Source organism: Cyanistes caeruleus, unplaced genomic scaffold, assembly GCF_971803275.1.
Source record: "Cyanistes caeruleus unplaced genomic scaffold, bCyaCae1.hap1.1 HAP1_SCAFFOLD_67, whole genome shotgun sequence".
Taxonomy (NCBI): Eukaryota; Metazoa; Chordata; class Aves; order Passeriformes; family Paridae; genus Cyanistes; species Cyanistes caeruleus.
This window is the reverse complement of record NW_028255885.1, coordinates 232,970-250,025: the sequence shown is the minus strand read 5'-3', so window position 1 is coordinate 250,025 and position 17,056 is coordinate 232,970.

Here is a 17,056-nt window from a genome sequence, read left to right as displayed (position 1 = left end):
GGAGATTTTGTGAGATGCTGCAGGAATGTGGTTGGGTTTTGAGAAGATTTAGGGATTTTTGTGGGATATTCGTGGAATTTTCAGCAGCTTTCAAGTATTTTGTGAGAGTCTTCTTGAATTTTGTGGAAATTTCCGGAGATTTTGTGAGATGTTGCAGGAATTTTGTGGGATTTTTGTGGAATTTTGAGGAATTCTCTTGAATTTTGTGGGATTTGGAGGAGACTTGAAGAAGTTGGAGGGATTTTTCCTAAATGTTGTGGAAATTGGTGGAGATTTTGTGAGATGTTTCAGGAATTTGTTTGGATTTTGAGAAGATGTAGGGAATTTTGTTGGATTTTTGTGGAATTTTGAGGATTTCTCTTGAATTTTGTGGGATTTGGAGGAGACTTGAAGAATTTTGCGGGAATTTTCTTAGATTTTGTGGAAATGTGTGGAGATTTTGTGAGATGTCTGTAGAATTTTGTAATGTTTTGAGACGATGTAGGGAATTTTGTGGCATTTTTCTGGAATTTTGAGGGGCTTTCAAGAACTTTGTGAGAGTTTTTTTGAATTTTTTGGAAATTTGTTGAGATTTTGTGAGATGGTTCTGGAGTTTGGTGGGATATTGAGGAAATTCAGTGAATTTGGAGGGAATTTTCTTGAATTTTGAGGAAATTGTTGGAGATTTTGTGGGATGTTGCAGGAATGTGGTTGGGTTCTGAGAAGATTTAGGGAATTGTGTGGGGCTTGTACAGAATTTGGTGGGATTTCTCTTGAATTTTGTGGGATTTCTATTGAATTTTATGGGATGTTTGTGGGATGTTTGTGAGATGTTTGTAGGATGTTTGTGGTATTTGGAGGAGACTTGAAGAATTTTGCAGGATTTTTCTTGAAATGTTTGGAAATTGGTGGAGATTTTGTGAGATGTTGCAGGAATTTGTTTGGGTTCTGAGAAGATGGAAGGAATTTTGTTGGATTTTTGTGGAATTTTGAGGATTTCTCTTGAATTTTGTGGGATTTGGAGGAGACTTGAAGAATTTTGCGGGAATTTTCTTAGATTTTGTGGAAATTTGTTGAGATTTTGTGAGATGGTTCTGGAATTTGGTGGGATATTGAGGAAATTCAGTGAATTTTGAGGGATTTTTCTTGAATTTTGTGGAAATTGTTGGAGATTTTGTGGGATGTTGCAGGAATTGGGTAGGGTTTTGAGAAGGTTTAGGGAATTTTGTGGCATTTTTCTGCAATTTTGTGAGGCTTTTCCAGAATTTTTGGTGATATTGAGGTGATTTGGTGGGATGTTTCTGGAATTTTGTGGGATTTTTCTGGGATTTGTAGGAGACTTGAAGAATTTTGCGGGATTTTTCTTGAATTGTTTGGAAATTGGTGGAGATTTTGTGAGATGTTGCAGGAGTTTGTTTGAGTTTTGAGAAGATGTAGGGAAGTTTGTGGCATTTTTCTGGAATTTTGAGGGGCTTTCAAGAACTTTGTGAGAGTTTTCTTGAATTTAGTGGAAATTTGTTGAGATTTTGTGAGATGGTTCTGGAATTTGGTGGGATTTTTGTGGGATTTTGAGGATTTGTCTTGAATTTTGTGGGATTTGGAGGAGACTTGAAGAATTTGGAGGGAATTTTCTTGAATTTTTTGGATATTGGTGGAGATTTTGTGAGATGCTGCAGGAATGTGGTTGGGTTTTGAGAAGATTTAGGGATTTTTGTGGGATTTTCGTGGAATTTTCAGCAGCTTTCAAGTTTTTTGTGTGAGTCTTCTTGAATTTTGTGGAAATTTCCAGAGATTTTGTGGGATGTTGCAGGAGTTTGTTTGGGTTTTGAGAAGATGTAGGGAATTTTGTGGCATTTTTCTGGAATTTTGAGGGGCTTTCAAGAACTTTGTGAGTGTTTTTTTTGAATTTTTTTGAAATTTGTTGAGATTTTGTGAGATGGTTCTGGAGTTTGGTGGGATATTGAGGAAATTCAGTGAATTTGGAGGGAATTTTCTTGAATTTTGTGGAAATTGTTGGAGGTTTTGTGGGATGTTGCAGGAATGTGGTTGGGTTCTGAGAAGATTTAGGGAATTGTGTGGGGCTTGTACAGAATTTGGTGGGATTTCTCTTGAATTTTGTGGGATTTCTATTGAATTTTATGGGATGTTTGTGGGATGTTTGTGAGATGTTTGTAGGATGTTTGTGGTATTTGGAGGAGACTTGAAGAATTTTGCGGGATTTTTCTTGAAATGTTTGGAAATTGGTGGAGATTTTGTGAGATGTTGCAGGAATTTGTTTGGGTTTTGAGAAGATGGAAGAAATTTTGTGGGATTTTTGTGGATTTTTGAGGATTTCTCTTGAATTTTGTGGGATTTGGAGGAGACTTGAAGAATTTGGAGGGAATTTTCTTGAATTTTTTGGATATTGGTGGAGATTTTGTGAGATGCTGCAGGAATGTGGTTGGGTTTTGAGAAGATTTAGGGATTTTTGTGGGATTTTCGTGGAATTTTCAGCAGCTTTCAAGTTTTTTGTGTAAGTCTTCTTGAATTTTGTGGAAATTTCCAGAGATTTTGTGGGATGTTGCAGGAATGTTGTTGGGTTTTGAGAAGATTTAGGGAATTGTGTGGGGCTTGTACAGGATTTTGTGAGATTTCTTTTGAATTTTGTGGGATTTCTCTTGAATTTTGTGGGATGTTTGTGGGATGTTTGTGGGATGTTTGTGGTATTTGGAGGAGACTTGAAGAATTTTGCGGGATTTTTCTTGAATTGTTTGGAAATTGGTGGAGATTTTGTGAGATGTTGCAGGAATTTGTTTGGGTTCTGAGAAGATGGAAGGAATTTTGTGGGATTTTTGTGGAATTTTGAGGATTTCTCTTGAATTTTGTGGGATTTGGAGGAGACTTGAAGAATTTTGCGGGAATTTTCTTAGATTTTGTGGAAATTTGTTGAGATTTTGTGAGATGGTTCTGGAATTTGGTGGGATATTGAGGAAATTCAGTGAATTTTGAGGGATTTTTCTTGAATTTTGTGGAAATTGTTGGAGATTTTGTGGGATGTTGCAGGAATTCGGTAGGGTTTTGAGAAGGTTTAGGGAATTTTGTGGCATTTTTCTGCAATTTTGTGAGGCTTTTCCAGAATTTTTGGTGATATTGAGGTGATTTGGTGGGATGTTTCTGGAATTTTGTGGGATTTTTCTGGGATTTGTACGAGACTTGAAGAATTTTGCGGGATTTTTCTTGAATTTTGTGATAATTGTTGGAGATTTTGTGGGATGTTGCAGGAATGTGGTTGGGTTTTGAGAAGATGTAGGGAAGTTTGTGGCATTTTTCTGGAATTTTGAGGGGCTTTCAAGAACTTTGTGAGAGTTTTCTTGAATTTAGTGGAAATTTGTTGAGATTTTGTGAGATGGTTCTGGAATTTGGTGGGATTTTTGTGGGATTTTGAGGATTTGTCTTGAATTTTGTGGGATTTGGAGGAGACTTGAAGAATTTGGAGGGAATTTTCTTGAATTTTTTGGATATTGGTGGAGATTTTGTGAGATGCTGCAGGAATGTGGTTGGGTTTTGAGAAGATTTAGGGATTTTTGTGGGATATTCGTGGAATTTTCAGCAGCTTTCAAGTATTTTGTGAGAGTCTTCTTGAATTTTGTGGAAATTTCCGGAGATTTTGTGAGATGTTGCAGGAATTTTGTGGGATTTTTGTGGAATTTTGAGGAATTCTCTTGAATTTTGTGGGATTTGGAGGAGACTTGAAGAAGTTGGAGGGATTTTTCCTAAATGTTGTGGAAATTGGTGGAGATTTTGTGAGATGTTTCAGGAATTTGTTTGGATTTTGAGAAGATGTAGGGAATTTTGTTGGATTTTTGTGGAATTTTGAGGATTTCTCTTGAATTTTGTGGGATTTGGAGGGAACTTGAAGAATTTTGCGGGAATTTTCTTAGATTTTGTGGAAATGTGTGGAGATTTTGTGAGATGTCTGTAGAATTTTGTAATGTTTTGAGACGATGTAGGGAATTTTGTGGCATTTTTCTGGAATTTTGAGGGGCTTTCAAGAACTTTGTGAGAGTTTTTTTGAATTTTTTTGAAATTTGTTGAGATTTTGTGAGATGGTTCTGGAGTTTGGTGGGATATTGAGGAAATTCAGTGAATTTGGAGGGAATTTTCTTGAATTTTGAGGAAATTGTTGGAGATTTTGTGGGATGTTGCAGGAATGTGGTTGGGTTCTGAGAAGATTTAGGGAATTGTGTGGGGCTTGTACAGAATTTGGTGGGATTTCTCTTGAATTTTGTGGGATTTCTATTGAATTTTATGGGATGTTTGTGGGATGTTTGTGAGATGTTTGTAGGATGTTTGTGGTATTTGGAGGAGACTTGAAGAATTTTGCAGGATTTTTCTTGAAATGTTTGGAAATTGGTGGAGATTTTGTGAGATGTTGCAGGAATTTGTTTGGGTTCTGAGAAGATGGAAGGAATTTTGTTGGATTTTTGTGGAATTTTGAGGATTTCTCTTGAATTTTGTGGGATTTGGAGGAGACTTGAAGAATTTTGCGGGAATTTTCTTAGATTTAGTGGAAATTTGTTGAGATTTTGTGAGATGGTTCTGGAATTTGGTGGGATATTGAGGAAATTCAGTGAATTTTGAGGGATTTTTCTTGAATTTTGTGGAAATTGTTGGAGATTTTGTGGGATGTTGCAGGAATTGGGTAGGGTTTTGAGAAGGTTTAGGGAATTTTGTGGCATTTTTCTGCAATTTTGTGAGGCTTTTCCAGAATTTTTGGTGATATTGAGGTGATTTGGTGGGATGTTTCTGGAATTTTGTGGGATTTTTCTGGGATTTGTACGAGACTTGAAGAATTTTGCGGGATTTTTCTTGAATTGTTTGGAAATTGGTGGAGATTTTGTGAGATGTTGCAGGAGTTTGTTTGGGTTTTGAGAAGATGTAGGGAAGTTTGTGGCATTTTTCTGGAATTTTGAGGGGCTTTCAAGAACTTTGTGAGAGTTTTCTTGAATTTAGTGGAAATTTGTTGAGATTTTGTGAGATGGTTCTGGAATTTGGTGGGATTTTTGTGGGATTTTGAGGATTTGTCTTGAATTTTGTGGGATTTGGAGGAGACTTGAAGAATTTGGAGGGAATTTTCTTGAATTTTTTGGATATTGGTGGAGATTTTGTGAGATGCTGCAGGAATGTGGTTGGGTTTTGAGAAGATTTAGGGATTTTTGTGGGATTTTCGTGGAATTTTCAGCAGCTTTCAAGTTTTTTGTGTGAGTCTTCTTGAATTTTGTGGAAATTTCCAGAGATTTTGTGGGATGTTGCAGGAGTTTGTTTGGGTTTTGAGAAGATGTAGGGAATTTTGTGGCATTTTTCTGGAATTTTGAGGGGCTTTCAAGAACTTTGTGAGTGTTTTTTTTGAATTTTTTTGAAATTTGTTGAGATTTTGTGAGATGGTTCTGGAGTTTGGTGGGATATTGAGGAAATTCAGTGAATTTGGAGGGAATTTTCTTGAATTTTGTGGAAATTGTTGGAGGTTTTGTGGGATGTTGCAGGAATGTGGTTGGGTTCTGAGAAGATTTAGGGAATTGTGTGGGGCTTGTACAGAATTTGGTGGGATTTCTCTTGAATTTTGTGGGATTTCTATTGAATTTTATGGGATGTTTGTGGGATGTTTGTGAGATGTTTGTAGGATGTTTGTGGTATTTGGAGGAGACTTGAAGAATTTTGCGGGATTTTTCTTGAAATGTTTGGAAATTGGTGGAGATTTTGTGAGATGTTGCAGGAATTTGTTTGGGTTTTGAGAAGATGGAAGAAATTTTGTGGGATTTTTGTGGATTTTTGAGGATTTCTCTTGAATTTTGTGGGATTTGGAGGAGACTTGAAGAATTTGGAGGGAATTTTCTTGAATTTTTTGGATATTGGTGGAGATTTTGTGAGATGCTGCAGGAATGTGGTTGGGTTTTGAGAAGATTTAGGGATTTTTGTGGGATTTTCGTGGAATTTTCAGCAGCTTTCAAGTTTTTTGTGTAAGTCTTCTTGAATTTTGTGGAAATTTCCAGAGATTTTGTGGGATGTTGCAGGAATGTTGTTGGGTTTTGAGAAGATTTAGGGAATTGTGTGGGGCTTGTACAGGATTTTGTGAGATTTCTTTTGAATTTTGTGGGATTTCTCTTGAATTTTGTGGGATGTTTGTGGGATGTTTGTGGGATGTTTGTGGTATTTGGAGGAGACTTGAAGAATTTTGCGGGATTTTTCTTGAATTGTTTGGAAATTGGTGGAGATTTTGTGAGATGTTGCAGGAGTTTGTTTGGGTTCTGAGAAGATGGAAGGAATTTTGTGGGATTTTTGTGGAATTTTGAGGATTTCTCTTGAATTTTGTGGGATTTGGAGGAGACTTGAAGAATTTTGCGGGAATTTTCTTAGATTTTGTGGAAATTTGTTGAGATTTTGTGAGATGGTTCTGGAATTTGGTGGGATATTGAGGAAATTCAGTGAATTTTGAGGGATTTTTCTTGAATTTTGTGGAAATTGTTGGAGATTTTGTGGGATGTTGCAGGAATTCGGTAGGGTTTTGAGAAGGTTTAGGGAATTTTGTGGCATTTTTCTGCAATTTTGTGAGGCTTTTCCAGAATTTTTGGTGATATTGAGGTGATTTGGTGGGATGAGACTTGAAGAATTTTGCGGGATTTTTCTTGAATTTTGTGATAATTGTTGGAGATTTTGTGGGATGTTGCAGGAATGTGGTTGGGTTTTGAGAAGATGTAGGGAAGTTTGTGGCATTTTTCTGGAATTTTGAGGGGCTTTCAAGAACTTTGTGAGAGTTTTCTTGAATTTAGTGGAAATTTGTTGAGATTTTGTGAGATGGTTCTGGAATTTGGTGGGATTTTTGTGGGATTTTGAGGATTTGTCTTGAATTTTGTGGGATTTGGAGGAGACTTGAAGAATTTGGAGGGAATTTTCTTGAATTTTTTGGATATTGGTGGAGATTTTGTGAGATGCTGCAGGAATGTGGTTGGGTTTTGAGAAGATTTAGGGATTTTTGTGGGATATTCGTGGAATTTTCAGCAGCTTTCAAGTATTTTGTGAGAGTCTTCTTGAATTTTGTGGAAATTTCCGGAGATTTTGTGAGATGTTGCAGGAATTTTGTGGGATTTTTGTGGAATTTTGAGGAATTCTCTTGAATTTTGTGGGATTTGGAGGAGACTTGAAGAAGTTGGAGGGATTTTTCCTAAATGTTGTGGAAATTGGTGGAGATTTTGTGAGATGTTTCAGGAATTTGTTTGGATTTTGAGAAGATGTAGGGAATTTTGTTGGATTTTTGTGGAATTTTGAGGATTTCTCTTGAATTTTGTGGGATTTGGAGGAGACTTGAAGAATTTTGCGGGAATTTTCTTAGATTTTGTGGAAATGTGTGGAGATTTTGTGAGATGTCTGTAGAATTTTGTAATGTTTTGAGACGATGTAGGGAATTTTGTGGCATTTTTCTGGAATTTTGAGGGGCTTTCAAGAACTTTGTGAGAGTTTTTTTGAATTTTTTGGAAATTTGTTGAGATTTTGTGAGATGGTTCTGGAGTTTGGTGGGATATTGAGGAAATTCAGTGAATTTGGAGGGAATTTTCTTGAATTTTGAGGAAATTGTTGGAGATTTTGTGGGATGTTGCAGGAATGTGGTTGGGTTCTGAGAAGATTTAGGGAATTGTGTGGGGCTTGTACAGAATTTGGTGGGATTTCTCTTGAATTTTGTGGGATTTCTATTGAATTTTATGGGATGTTTGTGGGATGTTTGTGAGATGTTTGTAGGATGTTTGTGGTATTTGGAGGAGACTTGAAGAATTTTGCAGGATTTTTCTTGAAATGTTTGGAAATTGGTGGAGATTTTGTGAGATGTTGCAGGAATTTGTTTGGGTTCTGAGAAGATGGAAGGAATTTTGTTGGATTTTTGTGGAATTTTGAGGATTTCTCTTGAATTTTGTGGGATTTGGAGGAGACTTGAAGAATTTTGCGGGAATTTTCTTAGATTTTGTGGAAATTTGTTGAGATTTTGTGAGATGGTTCTGGAATTTGGTGGGATATTGAGGAAATTCAGTGAATTTTGAGGGATTTTTCTTGAATTTTGTGGAAATTGTTGGAGATTTTGTGGGATGTTGCAGGAATTGGGTAGGGTTTTGAGAAGGTTTAGGGAAGTTTGTGGCATTTTTCTGGAATTTTGAGGGGCTTTCAAGAACTTTGTGAGAGTTTTCTTGAATTTAGTGGAAATTTGTTGAGATTTTGTGAGATGGTTCTGGAATTTGGTGGGATTTTTGTGGGATTTTGAGGATTTGTCTTGAATTTTGTGGGATTTGGAGGAGACTTGAAGAATTTGGAGGGAATTTTCTTGAATTTTTTGGATATTGGTGGAGATTTTGTGAGATGCTGCAGGAATGTGGTTGGGTTTTGAGAAGATTTAGGGATTTTTGTGGGATTTTCGTGGAATTTTCAGCAGCTTTCAAGTTTTTTGTGTGAGTCTTCTTGAATTTTGTGGAAATTTCCAGAGATTTTGTGGGATGTTGCAGGAGTTTGTTTGGGTTTTGAGAAGATGTAGGGAATTTTGTGGCATTTTTCTGGAATTTTGAGGGGCTTTCAAGAACTTTGTGAGTGTTTTTTTTGAATTTTTTTGAAATTTGTTGAGATTTTGTGAGATGGTTCTGGAGTTTGGTGGGATATTGAGGAAATTCAGTGAATTTGGAGGGAATTTTCTTGAATTTTGTGGAAATTGTTGGAGGTTTTGTGGGATGTTGCAGGAATGTGGTTGGGTTCTGAGAAGATTTAGGGAACTGTGTGGGGCTTGTACAGAATTTGGTGGGATTTCTCTTGAATTTTGTGGGATTTCTATTGAATTTTATGGGATGTTTGTGGGATGTTTGTGAGATGTTTGTAGGATGTTTGTGGTATTTGGAGGAGACTTGAAGAATTTTGCGGGATTTTTCTTGAAATGTTTGGAAATTGGTGGAGATTTTGTGAGATGTTGCAGGAATTTGTTTGGGTTTTGAAAAGATGGAAGAAATTTTGTGGGATTTTTGTGGATTTTTGAGGATTTCTCTTGAATTTTGTGGGATTTGGAGGAGACTTGAAGAATTTTGCGGGAATTTTCTTAGATTTTGTGGAAATTTGTTGAGATTTTGTGAGATGGTTCTGGAATTTGGTGGGATATTGAGGAAATTCAGTGAATTTTGAGGGATTTTTCTTGAATTTTGTGGAAATTGTTGGAGATTTTGTGGGATGTTGCAGGAATTGGGTAGGGTTTTGAGAAGGTTTAGGGAATTTTGTGGCATTTTTCTTCAATTTTGTGAGGCTTTCCCAGAATTTTTGGTGATATTGAGGTGATTTGGTGGGATGTTTCTGGAATTTTGTGGGATTTTTCTGGGATTTGTACGAGACTTGAAGAATTTTGCGGGATTTTTCTTGAATTGTTTGGAAATTGGTGGAGATTTTGTGAGATGTTGCAGGAGTTTGTTTGGGTTTTGAGAAGATGTAGGGAAGTTTGTGGCATTTTTCTGGAATTTTGAGGGGCTTTCAAGAACTTTGTGAGAGTTTTCTTGAATTTAGTGGAAATTTGTTGAGATTTTGTGAGATGGTTCTGGAATTTGGTGGGATTTTTGTGGGATTTTGAGGATTTGTCTTGAATTTTGTGGGATTTGGAGGAGACTTGAAGAATTTGGAGGGAATTTTCTTGAATTTTTTGGATATTGGTGGAGATTTTGTGAGATGCTGCAGGAATGTGGTTGGGTTTTGAGAAGATTTAGGGATTTTTGTGGGATATTCGTGGAATTTTCAGCAGCTTTCAAGTATTTTGTGAGAGTCTTCTTGAATTTTGTGGAAATTTCCAGAGATTTTGTGGGATGTTGCAGGAATGTGGTTGGGTTCTGAGAAGATTTAGGGAATTGTGTGGGGCTTGTACAGGATTTTGTGGGATTTCTTTTAAATTTTGTGGGATTTCTCTTGAATTTTGGGGGATGTTTGTGGGATGTTTGTGGGATGTTTGTGGGATGTTTGTGGTATTTGGAGGAGACTTGAAGAATTTTGCGGGATTTTTCTTGAATTGTTTGGAAATTGGTGGAGATTTTGTGAGATGTTGCAGGAGTTTGTTTGGGTTCTGAGAAGATGGAAGGAATTTTGTGGGATTTTTGTGGAATTTTGAGGATTTCTCTTGAATTTTGTGGGATTTGGAGGAGACTTGAAGAATTTTGCGGGAATTTTCTTAGATTTTGTGGAAATTTGTTGAGATTTTGTGAGATGGTTCTGGAATTTGGTGGGATATTGAGGAAATTCAGTGAATTTTGAGGGATTTTTCTTGAATTTTGTGGAAATTGTTGGAGATTTTGTGGGATGTTGCAGGAATTGGGTAGGGTTTTGAGAAGGTTTAGGGAAGTTTGTGGCATTTTTCTGGAATTTTGAGGGGCTTTCAAGAACTTTGTGAGAGTTTTCTTGAATTTAGTGGAAATTTGTTGAGATTTTGTGAGATGGTTCTGGAATTTGGTGGGATTTTTGTGGGATTTTGAGGATTTGTCTTGAATTTTGTGGGATTTGGAGGAGACTTGAAGAATTTGGAGGGAATTTTCTTGAATTTTTTGGATATTGGTGGAGATTTTGTGAGATGCTGCAGGAATGTGGTTGGGTTTTGAGAAGATTTAGGGATTTTTGTGGGATTTTCGTGGAATTTTCAGCAGCTTTCAAGTTTTTTGTGTGAGTCTTCTTGAATTTTGTGGAAATTTCCAGAGATTTTGTGGGATGTTGCAGGAGTTTGTTTGGGTTTTGAGAAGATGTAGGGAATTTTGTGGCATTTTTCTGGAATTTTGAGGGGCTTTCAAGAACTTTGTGAGTGTTTTTTTTGAATTTTTTTGAAATTTGTTGAGATTTTGTGAGATGGTTCTGGAGTTTGGTGGGATATTGAGGAAATTCAGTGAATTTGGAGGGAATTTTCTTGAATTTTGTGGAAATTGTTGGAGGTTTTGTGGGATGTTGCAGGAATGTGGTTGGGTTCTGAGAAGATTTAGGGAATTGTGTGGGGCTTGTACAGAATTTGGTGGGATTTCTCTTGAATTTTGTGGGATTTCTATTGAATTTTATGGGATGTTTGTGGGATGTTTGTGAGATGTTTGTAGGATGTTTGTGGTATTTGGAGGAGACTTGAAGAATTTTGCGGGATTTTTCTTGAAATGTTTGGAAATTGGTGGAGATTTTGTGAGATGTTGCAGGAATTTGTTTGGGTTTTGAGAAGATGGAAGAAATTTTGTGGGATTTTTGTGGATTTTTGAGGATTTCTCTTGAATTTTGTGGGATTTGGAGGAGACTTGAAGAATTTGGAGGGAATTTTCTTGAATTTTTTGGATATTGGTGGAGATTTTGTGAGATGCTGCAGGAATGTGGTTGGGTTTTGAGAAGATTTAGGGATTTTTGTGGGATTTTCGTGGAATTTTCAGCAGCTTTCAAGTTTTTTGTGTAAGTCTTCTTGAATTTTGTGGAAATTTCCAGAGATTTTGTGGGATGTTGCAGGAATGTTGTTGGGTTTTGAGAAGATTTAGGGAATTGTGTGGGGCTTGTACAGGATTTTGTGAGATTTCTTTTGAATTTTGTGGGATTTCTCTTGAATTTTGTGGGATGTTTGTGGGATGTTTGTGGGATGTTTGTGGTATTTGGAGGAGACTTGAAGAATTTTGCGGGATTTTTCTTGAATTGTTTGGAAATTGGTGGAGATTTTGTGAGATGTTGCAGGAGTTTGTTTGGGTTCTGAGAAGATGGAAGGAATTTTGTGGGATTTTTGTGGAATTTTGAGGATTTCTCTTGAATTTTGTGGGATTTGGAGGAGACTTGAAGAATTTTGCGGGAATTTTCTTAGATTTTGTGGAAATTTGTTGAGATTTTGTGAGATGGTTCTGGAATTTGGTGGGATATTGAGGAAATTCAGTGAATTTTGAGGGATTTTTCTTGAATTTTGTGGAAATTGTTGGAGGTTTTGTGGGATGTTGCAGGAATGTGGTTGGGTTCTGAGAAGATTTAGGGAACTGTGTGGGGCTTGTACAGAATTTGGTGGGATTTCTCTTGAATTTTGTGGGATTTCTATTGAATTTTATGGGATGTTTGTGGGATGTTTGTGAGATGTTTGTAGGATGTTTGTGGTATTTGGAGGAGACTTGAAGAATTTTGCGGGATTTTTCTTGAAATGTTTGGAAATTGGTGGAGATTTTGTGAGATGTTGCAGGAATTTGTTTGGGTTTTGAAAAGATGGAAGAAATTTTGTGGGATTTTTGTGGATTTTTGAGGATTTCTCTTGAATTTTGTGGGATTTGGAGGAGACTTGAAGAATTTTGCGGGAATTTTCTTAGATTTTGTGGAAATTTGTTGAGATTTTGTGAGATGGTTCTGGAATTTGGTGGGATATTGAGGAAATTCAGTGAATTTTGAGGGATTTTTCTTGAATTTTGTGGAAATTGTTGGAGATTTTGTGGGATGTTGCAGGAATTGGGTAGGGTTTTGAGAAGGTTTAGGGAATTTTGTGGCATTTTTCTTCAATTTTGTGAGGCTTTCCCAGAATTTTTGGTGATATTGAGGTGATTTGGTGGGATGTTTCTGGAATTTTGTGGGATTTTTCTGGGATTTGTACGAGACTTGAAGAATTTTGCGGGATTTTTCTTGAATTGTTTGGAAATTGGTGGAGATTTTGTGAGATGTTGCAGGAGTTTGTTTGGGTTTTGAGAAGATGTAGGGAAGTTTGTGGCATTTTTCTGGAATTTTGAGGGGCTTTCAAGAACTTTGTGAGAGTTTTCTTGAATTTAGTGGAAATTTGTTGAGATTTTGTGAGATGGTTCTGGAATTTGGTGGGATTTTTGTGGGATTTTGAGGATTTGTCTTGAATTTTGTGGGATTTGGAGGAGACTTGAAGAATTTGGAGGGAATTTTCTTGAATTTTTTGGATATTGGTGGAGATTTTGTGAGATGCTGCAGGAATGTGGTTGGGTTTTGAGAAGATTTAGGGATTTTTGTGGGATATTCGTGGAATTTTCAGCAGCTTTCAAGTATTTTGTGAGAGTCTTCTTGAATTTTGTGGAAATTTCCAGAGATTTTGTGGGATGTTGCAGGAATGTGGTTGGGTTCTGAGAAGATTTAGGGAATTGTGTGGGGCTTGTACAGGATTTTGTGGGATTTCTTTTAAATTTTGTGGGATTTCTCTTGAATTTTGGGGGATGTTTGTGGGATGTTTGTGGGATGTTTGTGGGATGTTTGTGGTATTTGGAGGAGACTTGAAGAATTTTGCGGGATTTTTCTTGAATTGTTTGGAAATTGGTGGAGATTTTGTGAGATGTTGCAGGAGTTTGTTTGGGTTCTGAGAAGATGGAAGGAATTTTGTGGGATTTTTGTGGAATTTTGAGGATTTGTCTTGAATTTTGTGGGATTTGGAGGAGACCTGAAGAATTTTGCGGAATTTTCTTAGATTTTGTGGAAATTTGTTGAGATTTTGTGAGATGGTTCTGGAATTTGGTGGGATATTGAGGAAATTCAGTGAATTTTGAGGGATTTGTTTTAGATTTTGTGGGAATTTTTGTAGATTCTGTGGGATTTTTCTGGAATTTGGTGGGCCTTTTCAAGGACTTCCTGTGGTTTTGAGGAGACTTGAAGAATTTTGAGGATTTTTTTTTATATTTTGTGGAAACTTGTGGAGGTTTTGTGTGATTTTTGTGGGATTTTGTGGGATATTGAGGCGATTTAAGGATCTTGAGGGATTTTTCATGTATTTTGTGGGAATTTGTGGAGATTTGGTGGGATATTTTTCTAGAATTTGGTCGTGTTTTGGGGCGATTTAGGGAATTTTGTGGGATTTTTCCTGGAATTTTATTGGATACTGGGGAGATTTTGTGGGATATTTCTGGAACTTCGAGCAACTCTTCTGGAATTTGGTGAGATTCTGTAGAGAACTGACGAATTATCAAGGATTTTTCATGTATTCTGTGGGAATTTGTGGAGATTTGGTGGGATATTTTTCTAGAATTTGGTCGTGTTTTGGGAAGATTTAGGGAATTTTGTGGGATTTTTCCTGGAATTTTATTGGATACTGGGGAGATTTTGTGGGACATTTCTGGAACTTTGAGGGACTTTTCTGGAATTTGGTGAGATTCTGTAGAGAACTGACGAATTTTCAGGGATTTTTCATGTATTCTGTGGGAATTTGTGGAGATTTGGTGGGATTTTTGTGGATTTTGGCCGTGTTTTGAGAAGATTTAGGGAATTTTGTGTGATTTTTCTGGGATTTTGTTGGGTATTGAGGACATTTTGTGGGATGTTTCTGGAATTTGGTGGGGCTTTTCAAGAATTTTGTGGTATTTTGAAAAGATTTAGGGAATTTTGTGGTGTTTTTTCTTGAATTTTGTGGGAAACTGTGCTGATTTTATGGGGCGTTTCTGGAATTTGGTCGAGTTTTCAGAAGATTTAGGGATTTTTGTGAGATTTTTGTGGGATGTTCTGGGAATTGGTGGAGATTTTGTGGGACATTCCTGTGAATTGGTAGGGTTTTGAAATGATTTAGGGAGTTTTGTGGGACTTCTCTGGAATTTTGTGGGGTTTTTCTGGAATTGTGTGGGATTCTGAGGAGACTTGAAAAATTTTGAGGAATTTGTTTTAGATTTTGTGGGAATTTGTGGAGATTCTGTGGGATTTTACTGGAATTTGGTGGGCCGTTTCAAGGACTTTGTGTGGTTTTGAGGAGACTTGAAGAATTTTGAGGATTTTTTTTTTTATATTTTGTGGAAACTTGTGGAGGTTTTGTGTGATTTTTGTGGGATTTTGTGGGATATTGAGGCGATTTAGGGATCTTGAGGGATTTTTCATGTATTTTGTGGGAATTTGTGGAGATTTGGTGGGATATTTTTCTAGAATTTGGTCGTGTTTTTGGGAAGACTTATCTATCTATCTATCTATCTATCTATCTATCTATCTATCTATCTATCTATCTATCTATCTCCCTCTCTATATATCTCCCTATCTATATATCTCCCTATCTATCACCCTATATGCATTTCTTTATTATAGATTTGTATATTTTAATTTCTATATTATTCATTTAAATGCCAAGCTTTTAAATAAATGGGGGAACCGAGTGAGAGGAGTGGCAGCATGGTACGGGTCGTCGCGAGTGCCAGAAGCCCGAAAAAGCGGCCGCGTCAAGGACCCCGACAGAGATGGGCGTCGTCACCGCTGCCTGTCGGCACCCGACCGGCTCGCGCTCGGCCCCGGTGCCGCCGAGCACACAGCCCGTGTCCGCACGGCTGGAACAACCGTGGAAAATTGCGACGGGGCGGCGTCGACGCTGGGGTGTTTGTCAGGCAGTCGAATTCACGCACCCACTACCCGGGGTCCTTCCATTTTCCCGCCTTTTTGGCCGCCATCCTTGGAAGGACAAGCCGGCCGCGACCTGGCAGCCATCTTCTGCGTGGCGTGACGTACCTTCCGCCCTTCCTGGCCGCCATCTTTGCTGTGGCTGAAGCCACTTCCGGTAGAGCGGCCATCTTTGTTATGGCACAATTAAGGCCCCCGCTGCTCTCAGCGCGTCTGTCTAACTTACATGCCTGAACGAAAAACCTGCCGACGCCGACCGACTCCGAGCATTCCGCCCGATTTTCGCGTGCCAGATGCCTGTTCAACACCTTCCTTATTCGCCTGCCCGCAGCGCTCGCGCTTTCCCCCGCCCGCGCGCTGACCGGCACTCTCCCTCAGACATACATGGGAAGTTGGCCGGTTGCCAAGAGCTCCGGAATGCAGCTTCTGCCGAAGGAGGCTCGCCTCTTGCGGTTACCTTCTCCGAACTGCGGAGTCGCGGCTTCTGCTTTTCTTTGCTCTTAATGCAAGCGGAAAGCTTTTGCTCTGCGTCTGGCGAGGAGAACGTGTGACAGGAGAGCACATGTTTGTGCAGCTTACCCCTGCCACTGACACAAGCACGGATTTGCAGCACCCTATTCCACCCATGGGGTGACAGCTTTCTGTGCTGCCCAGGGCATTTCTCTGCATCTGGGAGTCCAAGGGAAAGCGCAATTGTTGTCGCAGAGAGCAGCAACAGCAGTAGGGAGAAGCAGAAGGAAGTCGTGGCCGTACTTTCCGCTTGCATTAAGAGCAAAGAAAAGCAGAAGCCGCGACTCCGCAGTTCGGAGAAGGTAACCGCAAGAGGCGAGCCTCCTTCGGCAGAAGCTGCTTTCCGGAGCTCTTGGCAACCGGCCAACTTCCCATGTATGTCTGAGGGAGAGTGCCGGTCAGCGCGCGGGCGGGGGAAAGCGCGAGCGCTGCGGGCAGGCGAATAAGGAAGGTGTTGAACAGGCATCTGGCACGCGAAACTTTCAGACTGCAAGTGGAACTTAGCTGCTGCTCGCACGCTTGTTGATTAGTCGCTAGTTGCCGTGTGGAACAAGTACGGCCATGACTTCCTTCTGCTGCTCCCTACTGCTGTTGCTGCTCTCTGCGACAACAACTGCGCTTTCCCTTGGACTCCCAGATGCAGAGAAATGCCCTGGGCAGCACAGAAAGCTGTCACCCCATGGGTGGAATAGGGTGCTGCAAATCCGTGCTTGTGTCAGTGGCAGGGGTAAGCTGCACAAACATGTGCTCTCCTGTCACACGTTCTCCTCGCCAGACGCAGAGCAAAAGCTTTCCGCTTGCATTAAGAGCAAAGAAAAGCAGAAGCCGCGACTCCGCAGTTCGGAGAAGGTAACCGCAAGAGGCGAGCCTCCTTCGGCAGAAGCTGCATTCCGGAGCTCTTGGCAACCGGCCAACTTCCCATGTATGTCTGAGGGAGAGTGCCGGTCAGCGCGCGGGCGGGGGAAAGCGCGAGCGCTGCGGGCAGGCGAATAAGGAAGGTGTTGAACAGGCATCTGGCACGGGAAACTTTCAGACTGCAAGTGGAACGTAGATGCTGCTCAGCCGCTTGCTGACAAGTCTCTAGTTGTCTTGTAGAAGAAGTACGGGCAAGACTTACTTCTGCTGCTCCCTACTGCTGTTGCTGCTCTCTGCGACAACAATTTTACTTTCCCTTGGACTCCCAGATGCAGAGAAATGCCCTGCACAGCGCAGAAACCTGTGACACCATGGG